Source organism: Larimichthys crocea, chromosome XIV (assembly GCF_000972845.2).
Source record: "Larimichthys crocea isolate SSNF chromosome XIV, L_crocea_2.0, whole genome shotgun sequence".
Lineage (NCBI taxonomy): Eukaryota > Metazoa > Chordata > Actinopteri > Sciaenidae > Larimichthys > Larimichthys crocea.
In genome coordinates, this window is record NC_040024.1 from 2,908,601 (window position 1) to 2,918,637 (window position 10,037).

General features: G+C 38.1%; 1 long non-coding RNA gene across 1 annotated transcript in view; it reads left to right on the forward strand.

The window, feature by feature from the left end:
- The first annotated feature begins 521 nt into the window (after positions 1 to 521).
- Positions 522 to 10,037, forward strand: part of LOC113747597 (uncharacterized) — a 21,130-nt gene continuing 11,614 nt past the window's right edge. The window contains exons 1-2 of the long non-coding RNA XR_003463719.1: positions 522 to 633; positions 1,986 to 1,988. This is a non-coding gene — a long non-coding RNA (uncharacterized LOC113747597). The remainder of the gene's footprint in view (positions 634 to 1,985; positions 1,989 to 10,037) is intronic.

Genomic DNA, 10,037 nt, shown 5'->3' on the forward strand with positions numbered 1-10,037 from the left:
AATTTATAGAGAGTTCATTTACCCTCGCCTCCTGTAAGGACCCGTCCTCCTTTGCTCTTTGGAGTTCGGTTTCCTTGTCTTTCAACTGTCTGGCAAGGGCCTCCATTCTGTTTGAACCACTTTCCCTGCCGAGAACGCTGGAAATTGCAGACCTACTCCAGTTGTAGGGGCTGCAGCTGCATAAGACAGTTTTGAAAGCATATTGTATCACTGTATTGTCTGTTTCACGATGAGAAATCACCTGTAAGAAGACTTTAGTGAAATAATGAGATGAGTTTAGACACTTAGAGTATTGTTCTATAGTCCGTCTCACAATAATATATCACGTGCAAGAAGTGAAATAATAATGAGAAGAGTGTAAACACTTACCTAACCTGCAGGTACTAACTGATGAATCATCAGTGACATCATAAGAATTCCGTGCCCTTGATGTTCAAAGGGCAGTCCCTAGTTACTGTTGCTATGTAAAGTCAATTACTGTATCATGACCTTATATTGCTTGTTGTTTTTTTGAATATGGCTACTGTATCTGGCATGGTTTCATAAGAATATAGAGCTAGATAGAACTTTTAACTTTTAAGTTTTTTCACACATTTCAGGGCCACTCAGTTCCCGGCCAACCCCTTATAGTTTGTTGATTATATTCATTAAAGACAAATATAGTGAATTAAATAATCATAAAAAAACAAAAACAAAATTAAAAAAAAAGGTAGCAACAATAATAAAGTATAACAGTTATCACAGTGGTGAAATTACACATTTATGCAACTTCCATAATCTAATTTAGGCCTGTAATATGTATTTAATTACCCTAATAAAACAACTTCTTACATCTTTTTTGAATGAAATGTTTTGAATTTCATTTTTAAACATTTTATAATTCTGTATAAGACACAATTTCTGGAACAATATTTGAGATCTAAAGCTTCAGGGCAGTATCTTAACAATACTAAACCTGAAAATACAAATTCAAAAATATATTTCAGTATTTACTACTAAAATGTTTAATTTAGGGCAACCAAAAAGCAAATAAACAGAACTGAAGAGATGTAGAAACAGGCTAATCTTCACACCTAAGAAAGAGACCGAGCTTATACAGAGGGCTGTGTGTGTGTGTGTGTGTGTGTGTGTGTGTGTGTGTGTGTGTGTGTGGCACCTTCTGCCACGAGCCACATGCACGCACGCACACACACACACACACACATAAACACATACATACAAAGAGAGAGAGAGGCAGGGACAACAGAGGAGAATAGAGGAAGAGGTTTGTACAGTATAATGAAGGAACAGAGATGTGACAAAGACCAATTCTACACTTTTCAACCAAAACCTCACACACACACACCGTGGCCTGTCATTGTACACCTCCTGAGAAGGGACTGGTGGGGTTTTTTTTAAACTACAAAACTAAAATAGTAAAGTTAGTTTTAAGGTTTTTTACAAATCTATTGCTTGAAATGTCATCTACCTATCAAAGAGGTGAACCCCATATACTACAGTGTAAAAACATCACAAAAGAGGAAACTCGATGCCCATGAGTGATGATTATGTTCATTTGTTTTGTTTTTCATTGTTGTTGTCAATTACATCTGAGCCCCTGAACTAAGGGGGCTGTGTATAACAAATGGTTGCAACTCCTAAATGTTTCATTCAATGTTTCTGTTAAACCTCTTGAGAAAGAAGCCCTACTAGCAGCGATGCTAATTCACCAGCGAGCCAGGAAGAAGACGGTGGCCAGCCACCAGGTAACGTCGCGGAGGATATTGCAAATATTTTCTCCATCCTGTAACAAATATCCGGAGAGCTGCAGACCTTGGGGGAAATTCACAAAGCTACTTCCATCAATGGAGGAGAAGCTAACAACTTTGGTGGCGGCTCTCGCTGAGAGGCTTGATGACATGGAGGATCGGAGCAGACGAAATATTTTGCGCTTTGTTGGTTTTCCTGAAGGCTGTGAGTCAAGTAACGCAATTACGTTTTTGGAGAAGGTTTTGCCCGAAATGCTAGAGATACCCGCACCCGTTTATGCGGTCGGGGGACAGAGACACCATTCTGCGCGCATCACAGGGGAAAGGAGAGCTCTCTGGAACGAGAAGCATGTCATGATTTTTCCAGACTTCTCCGGGGGCACTGTAGCCAAGTGAGACGCATTCAAAGAGTGCAAGAAAGTCCTGCATCAGCGTGGAGTGAAGTTTGACCTGCAGTATCCAGCCACGCTCCGCATCAACACAAAAGAGGGATCCCGCCGCTTCGACAATCCCAAGGCAGCTATGAACTTCATTAAAACTATCCCAGTTGGCTGGGGACATGGAGTAACCCGGCACCTTCCCACTTCGCCTATGTGGGAACTGATGTTCCCGTTTTCTCCCTTTCCCTCTTCATTCACGGGAAAACGTGAGCAGGGGCGGACTGGGACAAAAAATCGGCTTTTTGGACCAGAGCAGCCCACCCCCCCAGGCAATCTTTTAAATATATATATATATATATCGGGACTTGTCAGCCCAAATAGCACGTCGGCCCACCGGCCAAATGCACGGTATGCCAGATTTCCAGTCCGTCCCTGAACGTGAGTTAAATGACCACTTAATCACAGATCTCCCCTGCAGTCTGCAGATGCGGCTGAGAGTTGAAAAGGAATTGAAGTAGTATTTTATTTTATTTATTCTACACATTCAGTATAGTGTACATTTATGCACTCACCAGATATGGTACTGTCTGTATTTAGAAGGGTTGGCTGTTCATACTCAAGGTGCCTACAAAGTTCAGTGACATTACTTTTGGTAGGCTGCTACGGTTGGACTTGGTTTTCTCAGCAACTTTATTGACAGTTACGGACTATTAAGATTGCTGTGCGCAGTGTGTGTTCAGGTCTGCGCAGTTTGTTAATGGTTATGCATTTCAGTTTTATTTGTGATCATTGCTATTATTATTTTTGTCTGTTTTTTGCTTTTCTTTTTTGTTCGTTCAAGATAGTCCCAGCTTCAAGAACAAGACAGGGAACCCACTTTCTACCACATTTATCCATTTCTGTGAAATATAACAAGGTCTACTCAAAATAATTTGCGTCTAGCCACCTGGAATGTAAATGGTTTAGGAAGCCCCAGCAAGAGGAATAAGATCCTTTTTAGTTTGAAATCAACCAGGTATGATGTAGTATGACTACGGAGAGGATGGGTGGGATATGTTTTTTGTAGTCCAGGAACAAGCCGAAGCAGAGGTGTTATTACATAAGTGAATAAGCATTTACAGTTAAAATGTATAAAAGAGGTGAAAGATGAGGATTTATTTTAGCTGAAGTTCAAGGGAGAAAATGAATACTGGCTAATTCTTATGCCCCTAATGCTGATGACCCTTTGTTTTTTGCTAACCTTGAATGTAAACTGACTAACATGGGAAGTTATCCAATTATCTGGGCTGGGGACATGAATATTGTTATGGATGCAATTTTAGACAGAAGTGTCCCTAGTAAGACTAGACCTCTCAATTAAGAAACTGTGCTCAGCCCTGGGCCTTGTGGATGTGTGGCATCTGCTTAATCGCACTGGGAGGGATTATACATTTTTTTTCAGCAGTTCATTATGTATTCACCAGAATTGATTATTTTTTTTATTTCAAAAGAAATACTTCCATCTATAATGTCATGTGCAATTGGCAACATAGTAATAGCAGACCACGCAATAGTAACACTTGACCTGGCCCCTATTAATGATATCTTGAAATCTCCAAGATGGAGATTCAACTCCTCCCTCTTGCAAGATGACACCTTTAAGGCTACGTTGAAAACACAAAAAGAGTTATTTATCGAAACAAATATTGCCTCTGTCTCATCAGTAGGCACAGTTTGGGAGGCCTTGAAAGCCTTTGTAAGGGGGCATGTTATTCAGTTCTCATCGCACAGGAAAAAACAAAACACAAGGAAACTTGCAGACTTGGAGAAGAAAGTGAGAGAGGTGGAAAACAAATTAAAGCAAAACTATTCCCCACACATCTTAAAAACAGGCACACAGCTTAAATACGTATATAATTGGATAATATCACAGAAGGTTGAGTTTGGACTCTTCAGGGCGAGACAAAGGTAGACAAGGCCGGGAAACTCCTGGCACGATATATTAAGAAACAGGAGTCCATGGCTACGATATCTGCTGTCCAGTCTCAAAGTGGGGGTCTGGCGACAAATTCGTCAGACATAAATGAGGCCTTTAGAAATTTTTACGTGGAGCTGTATACCACCACGTCCTCTTGCCAAAAGGAAGATATTCTTTAATTTTTAGCAGGGTTGGACCTTCCAGCTTTGAATATAGAGCACCGCAAGTTTCTGGATGCTGCAATCACAGCAGAAGAAATAAAGGAAGTTATCCGAAAGCTGCGTGTTGGTAAATCACCCGGACCTGACGGGTTGATCACAGAATTTTATAAATGTTTTATGGAGGAGCTCACTCCACTCTTTTTACAAACGTATAATGAAGCTTTTGAAAGAGGAGGGTTACCTCCGATTGTCTCAGGCTCTAATATCTTTGATTTTAAATAAAGGCAAAGAGCCCACGGACTGTAAAAACTATCATCCAATTTCACTGACATCAATAGACACTAAAATACTTTCCAAAATCCTTGCAAATCGTCTCAGCACTGTTATAACTACTCTAATACATACAGACCAGGTTGGGTTTATATCTAACAGATTTGCCTCGGATAACATTCGACGTCTAATTAATGTTATGTGGATGGTTAGGAACAGCAATGCACCTACAGCAGCCATCTCACTCGATGTTGAAAAAGCATTTGATTGCGTAGAGTGGCAATACCTTTTTCAAGTGCTGGAGATTTATGGCTTTGGGCAGACATTTCTAAAGTGGGTGAAATTGTTATATAATGAGCCTCAAGCGGCTGTACAGACTAATGACATAATTTCTCCATACTTTAAGCTAGGTCGCGGAACCCGACAAGGTTCACCTCTCTCCCCATTACTGTTTTGTTTAGCATTAGAACCTCTAGCTGCAGCAATTCGTAAAGACACTAATATCCCTGGAGTCCCAATTGCGGGGATCACACATAAGCTTATGCTATATGCTGATGATGTTTTAATATTTATTACGGACCCAAAATCTATTCCCGCGTTGCTTAAAACTATAAGAATGTTTTCTAGTTTCTCAGGCTACAGAGTGAATTGGACTAAGTCTGAGGCCCTTCCTTTGACGACGTATTGCCCAAAAACATTATTTCAAGCTGGATCATTTCAATGCCCCCCTAAGGGAATAAAATATTTAGGAATATTGTTTCCTAGGCAACTAGACAAAATAGTGCAATGTAATTTTGAACCACTCTTCGACAAAATTAACACAGATTTGGAAAGGTGGGCTCCGCTTTATCTCTCACAATGGGGAAAAGTCAATATTATAAAGATGAATTGTTCTGCTAGAGTTAATTATCTACTTCAGTCTCTCCCACTGAATATCCCAGCAAAATATTTTAAACAATTTCATGCTATGTGTAACAAGTTTTTCTGGAACGGTAAAAGGCCAAGAATACATCTGCATAAATTGCAGAAGCCTGTAATGAAAGGTGGCCTGGGAATGCCAAATCTTTTTTTTTTATTATTATGCATTCAATCTAAAGCATTTGGCACATTGGGCATTACCCCGAAGAGAGCGCCGCCTTGGTATGCAATAGAGCAGTCACTGTGTATTTCAATACCTCCATTGCTGTTCTTGACGGCTAGAATGCCTCCGAATGCTCAATCCCATCCTATTATCTCTCATTTACAAGGACTATGGAGAAAGGTGTCTCGTTTATTTAAGATTAGCCCTTTTTTAAGCTTATCCTCCGGCCTTTGGGACAACCCAAAACTCCTTATTGGTAAATCATCACCTATATGGAAGGAGTGGGTGATTAAGGGGGTTAATACTCTAGGTGATTTGTATAAAGATGGTGTCCTTAAATCATTTGACAATCTGATTGAACAGTTTAAGTTAACCAGCAATCAATTTTGGAGATATCTTCAGCTGAGACACCTCCTCGCCACTACTTTTGGCTCTACACACTACCACCCCAGGGCACTGACCTCATAAAAGAGATTTTGCGGATAGCGGAGATTGGGCATGGGGTCTCCCATTATTATTCTGTGCTTATGAGTAATTCTGGTTACCCATTTAACTCAGCTCTGAAAACCTTATGGGAAAGGGATCTGAATATAATGTTCACAGAAAATGAGTGGGATACAATTGTTGAAATTACTAAACAAGTCTCCAGGGATATCAAAATAAGGTTAATTCAATTTAAAATCCTTCATCGATTTTACTGCTACCCAAATAGGTTATTCAGGCTAGGGATGAAGGAAACACCAGACTGCTGGAGATGTGTATGCGAGTTGGGTACACTGTAAAAAAAAAAAAAAACTGTAAAAAAAACGGTAAAAGCACTGGCAGCAAAGTTTCCAAACAGATACCGTAAATTTACAGTAAATAACTGGATTACAGAACTACATACAATAACTGTAAAAATACAGGGTAGATTTTAAAGTAAAAATTAATTAAAATACAGTATATTATAGTTGATAAATGCCCATCATACTGTAAAATAACATACATATCATGTCAAAAAACATTAAAAATCAGATACCCTTCAGGTTAATCTCTGTAATTTTACAGTATTAAAAAAAAAGGTAAAAGTACTGGCAGCAAAGTTTCCAAACAGATACCGTAAATTTACAGTAAATAACTGGATTACAGAACTACATACAATAACTGTAAAAATACAGAGTAGATTTTAAAGTCAAAATTAATTTAAATACAGTATATTATAGTTGATAAATGCCCATCATACTGTAAAATAACATTAAAATAAGATAACTTTCAGATGAATCTCTATAATTTCGCAGTACGCATTATTAATTTTAGGAAACGGCCCAGTCCATCTACAGTAATTTCATGTTATTTTAGGAAACGGCCCAGTCCATCTACAGTAATTTCATGTTAAAATACTATTTTTTTCCATGTATAATAACAAAGTTGTAACATATAAAAACAAACTAGGTTCATAAAACTAAAGATAAATGTCTGCAAATTTACAGTATTAATCTGTTATTTTAGAGAATTAGTATATTAAAAAAACAACCATTAGACAGTGGAAAAATAAGCTGAATACATTACAAATACATCAAAAACAGCTACATTTAAGGCTAGTCCCTGTAAATTAAGGGTATTTTAGTATTTTTTCATGGAATTGCCTAATCTATCTAGAGTAATACCCTGTTTAAATATTGTTTTTTCATGTACAATGACTGAGAAATAATGTATAAAAATTCCAGAAATGCATTAAACCAACGATAAATGTCTGTCCATTTACATTAATCTGTAATTTTAAAGAATTACAGGATTTAAAAATGTTCATTGTAGAATGGAAAAAAGGAGAGTACATTAAAAATACATCAAAAATAGCTGCATTTAAGGCCAATCCCTGTAAATTAAGGGCATTTTGTAGACATTTCATGAAACCGTCTTGTCCATCTACACTGATTTGCTGCATAATTGTGGTTTCCCAGAGTAAAACAACAATGACACAATGAATAAACAAAATATGTACCTTTAATCAAATAGGAAAGTCTGCACATTTACAGTATTAGTTATTTTAGTGAATTGGACAATGGAAAATTAAACACTGTACATCAAAATACATTAATATGTATAAAGATAATGTGTAAATTTAGGGTGTTAAACAATCATTTTAGTAAACTGAACAAATACTGTGACAGAAAAACAAGGATAGTAAGTCATTACACATTAAAACAACTAAGGCAATCTTCGAAATATAAGTTATCCACAGTTACTTTATATAATTAATATTGTGTTTTACTTCCAAAATAAGTATTATTTCATTATTATAAGAGTATTTCAATATTTTGAACCCTGGGCACAAATGACATGTTTTCAGTCACAATCCCTAATAGAAGAAACCAGAGATAGCTCCTTGCCCGCCCATCCAGTAACACTGGAAAGCCCCCTAACCCTGTTCTACTGCATGGGCATAAGCAACAATCTATGACCAAAGAAAATTGGCAAATATGTGACTTGTTTTATTTTTGAATACCATAGCCTTCAAATAGTTACATGATATGGAATATATAGGCTATTTCTAGCGGTGGATAGAGGGACCATAGTTATTAACAGAAAAACATTGCAGATTTTGCTCTTTTCACAGGCCATGTTTACAATAAGTAAACACTACATCAGTTTTATCCTTTAAAGTGATATTCATAACTTTTATGTTGTACTGTCCATACTGCAAGTCCAAAACCTACCTACAAAAAATTACATGTACTTGGAGTTTTGTTTTTTTCCCCCTACTTGACAACATGGAGAAAGCTGACTTTATATTCTACACTACAGCCAGCCACCAGGGGGCGATTGAGATGTTTTGGCTTCACTGGAGGAACTGTCATGCTGTCCATCATACTGTATTACTAATGTACAATTAGAGTTGTCACAATACCAAAATGAGTAACCACGGTACGATAACAGACAAAGTATCACGGTTCTGGGTATTATCGTGATACTGCAGCCTTTTTTATTATTATTATTTTTATGAACTGCAATGTATTTGTACAAGTTATAAATACTTATTAATTACTTATAATGTTGTTTGGTGCATGATAAACTTAATAGCCTACTGTTGAAGTAAGACTTAGACTGAAACAAGTTTGAAACAACGAGTTTGGTTTTTTGGAGCAAAATTAGTGCTGCCACTGACGACGACGCTGTGGCAGACTCGCTGCTAGGGCCCGGTGCTTCTGCCATGGTGAGTGTGTTGTCTCGTGTTTGTGACTGTAAGCAGTGCGCGTGTCTGAGCGAGACAGAACTTTAGCTTGTTGTTTGTTCTGAAGCGTGTTTCTATTGAAGCAGAGCTGTCTTCATGGAGTTCGTTCTTGCTGGCAGAAACACACGAACCGTTACGATTTGGCACCGTGTATACCGTGGGTATCGTGCAACTCTATGTACTATTCATACTAATATGTGAAAGGGTAATACAACTCTGATACAAGGTGTCCTGAGAGGCTAGGCGATCGGGTATATTTCATCCCCGACATCCCATTTCCTAAACCACATCTAAACAGAGCTAAATGTTTGTGGTGGATTAAGCTGTGCGGTAGACCACAGTCAACTCAACGTAAAGAAGATAAACAAGGATGTCTACATTTGTTATAAGGAAGTCAACTTTGTGTATGTATGGTATGGATTCTTTTTTCACTGCAGTGAAAAAGCAACGTATCCCTGTGAGATGGCGATTAAAATTCGACATAATTACATAGGTTTTTGTAACTAGCAGAATGCACTTATTACCTGTTATGTGGAATAAGAGTAATTTTGAGGCCTTTTTCTCAATACAATGAATGTGTATTGGGAGCTGGACTCCAACTACTCCACAACTGTGAAGCACATGAGCAGCTTATGAAGACGATCAGCAATATTTGGACTTAGGTCATGGCCATTAAACTTTGTAACTATTTCTTGCAAATGAAACAAATAAAAAAAATAATTTTAGAATACATTAAATTTGGGAAATACATACTGTGCGTGAGAAACTTGTCGGATCATTTCAAACGGTCTGTCCACTTGCTTGGCTGCTGGGGTCTGTCCACTGGCTTGGCTGCTTGGCTGGTGGGGACTGTCCACTTGCTTGGCTGCTGGGGTCTGTCCACTGGCTTGGCTGCTTGGCTGCTTGCACACATATACTGTATGGGGAAACAGGAGAAAAAAGTCAGCCTGGCTCTGTCCAAAGCTGATAAAAGCTCACAAATTAACATGTAGCATACCAAAAATGTCATTTATCTATACAGTCATCATAGTCTTGCTGCACCTCTGGCGGTAATGACAACCAGTGCATCTCCACTGAGACAGGTAGGAAGTATGTCCATCTGCACAGGCTTTAATTGCAAGCTCGAATCTAGTTTTATAGATTGGAAAGATGTTATTTGTCCTTACCATCTCCATGGAAATAGGACAGTAATTCACTCTAGTGAACCACAGTCTTTGTTGTGTCTCATT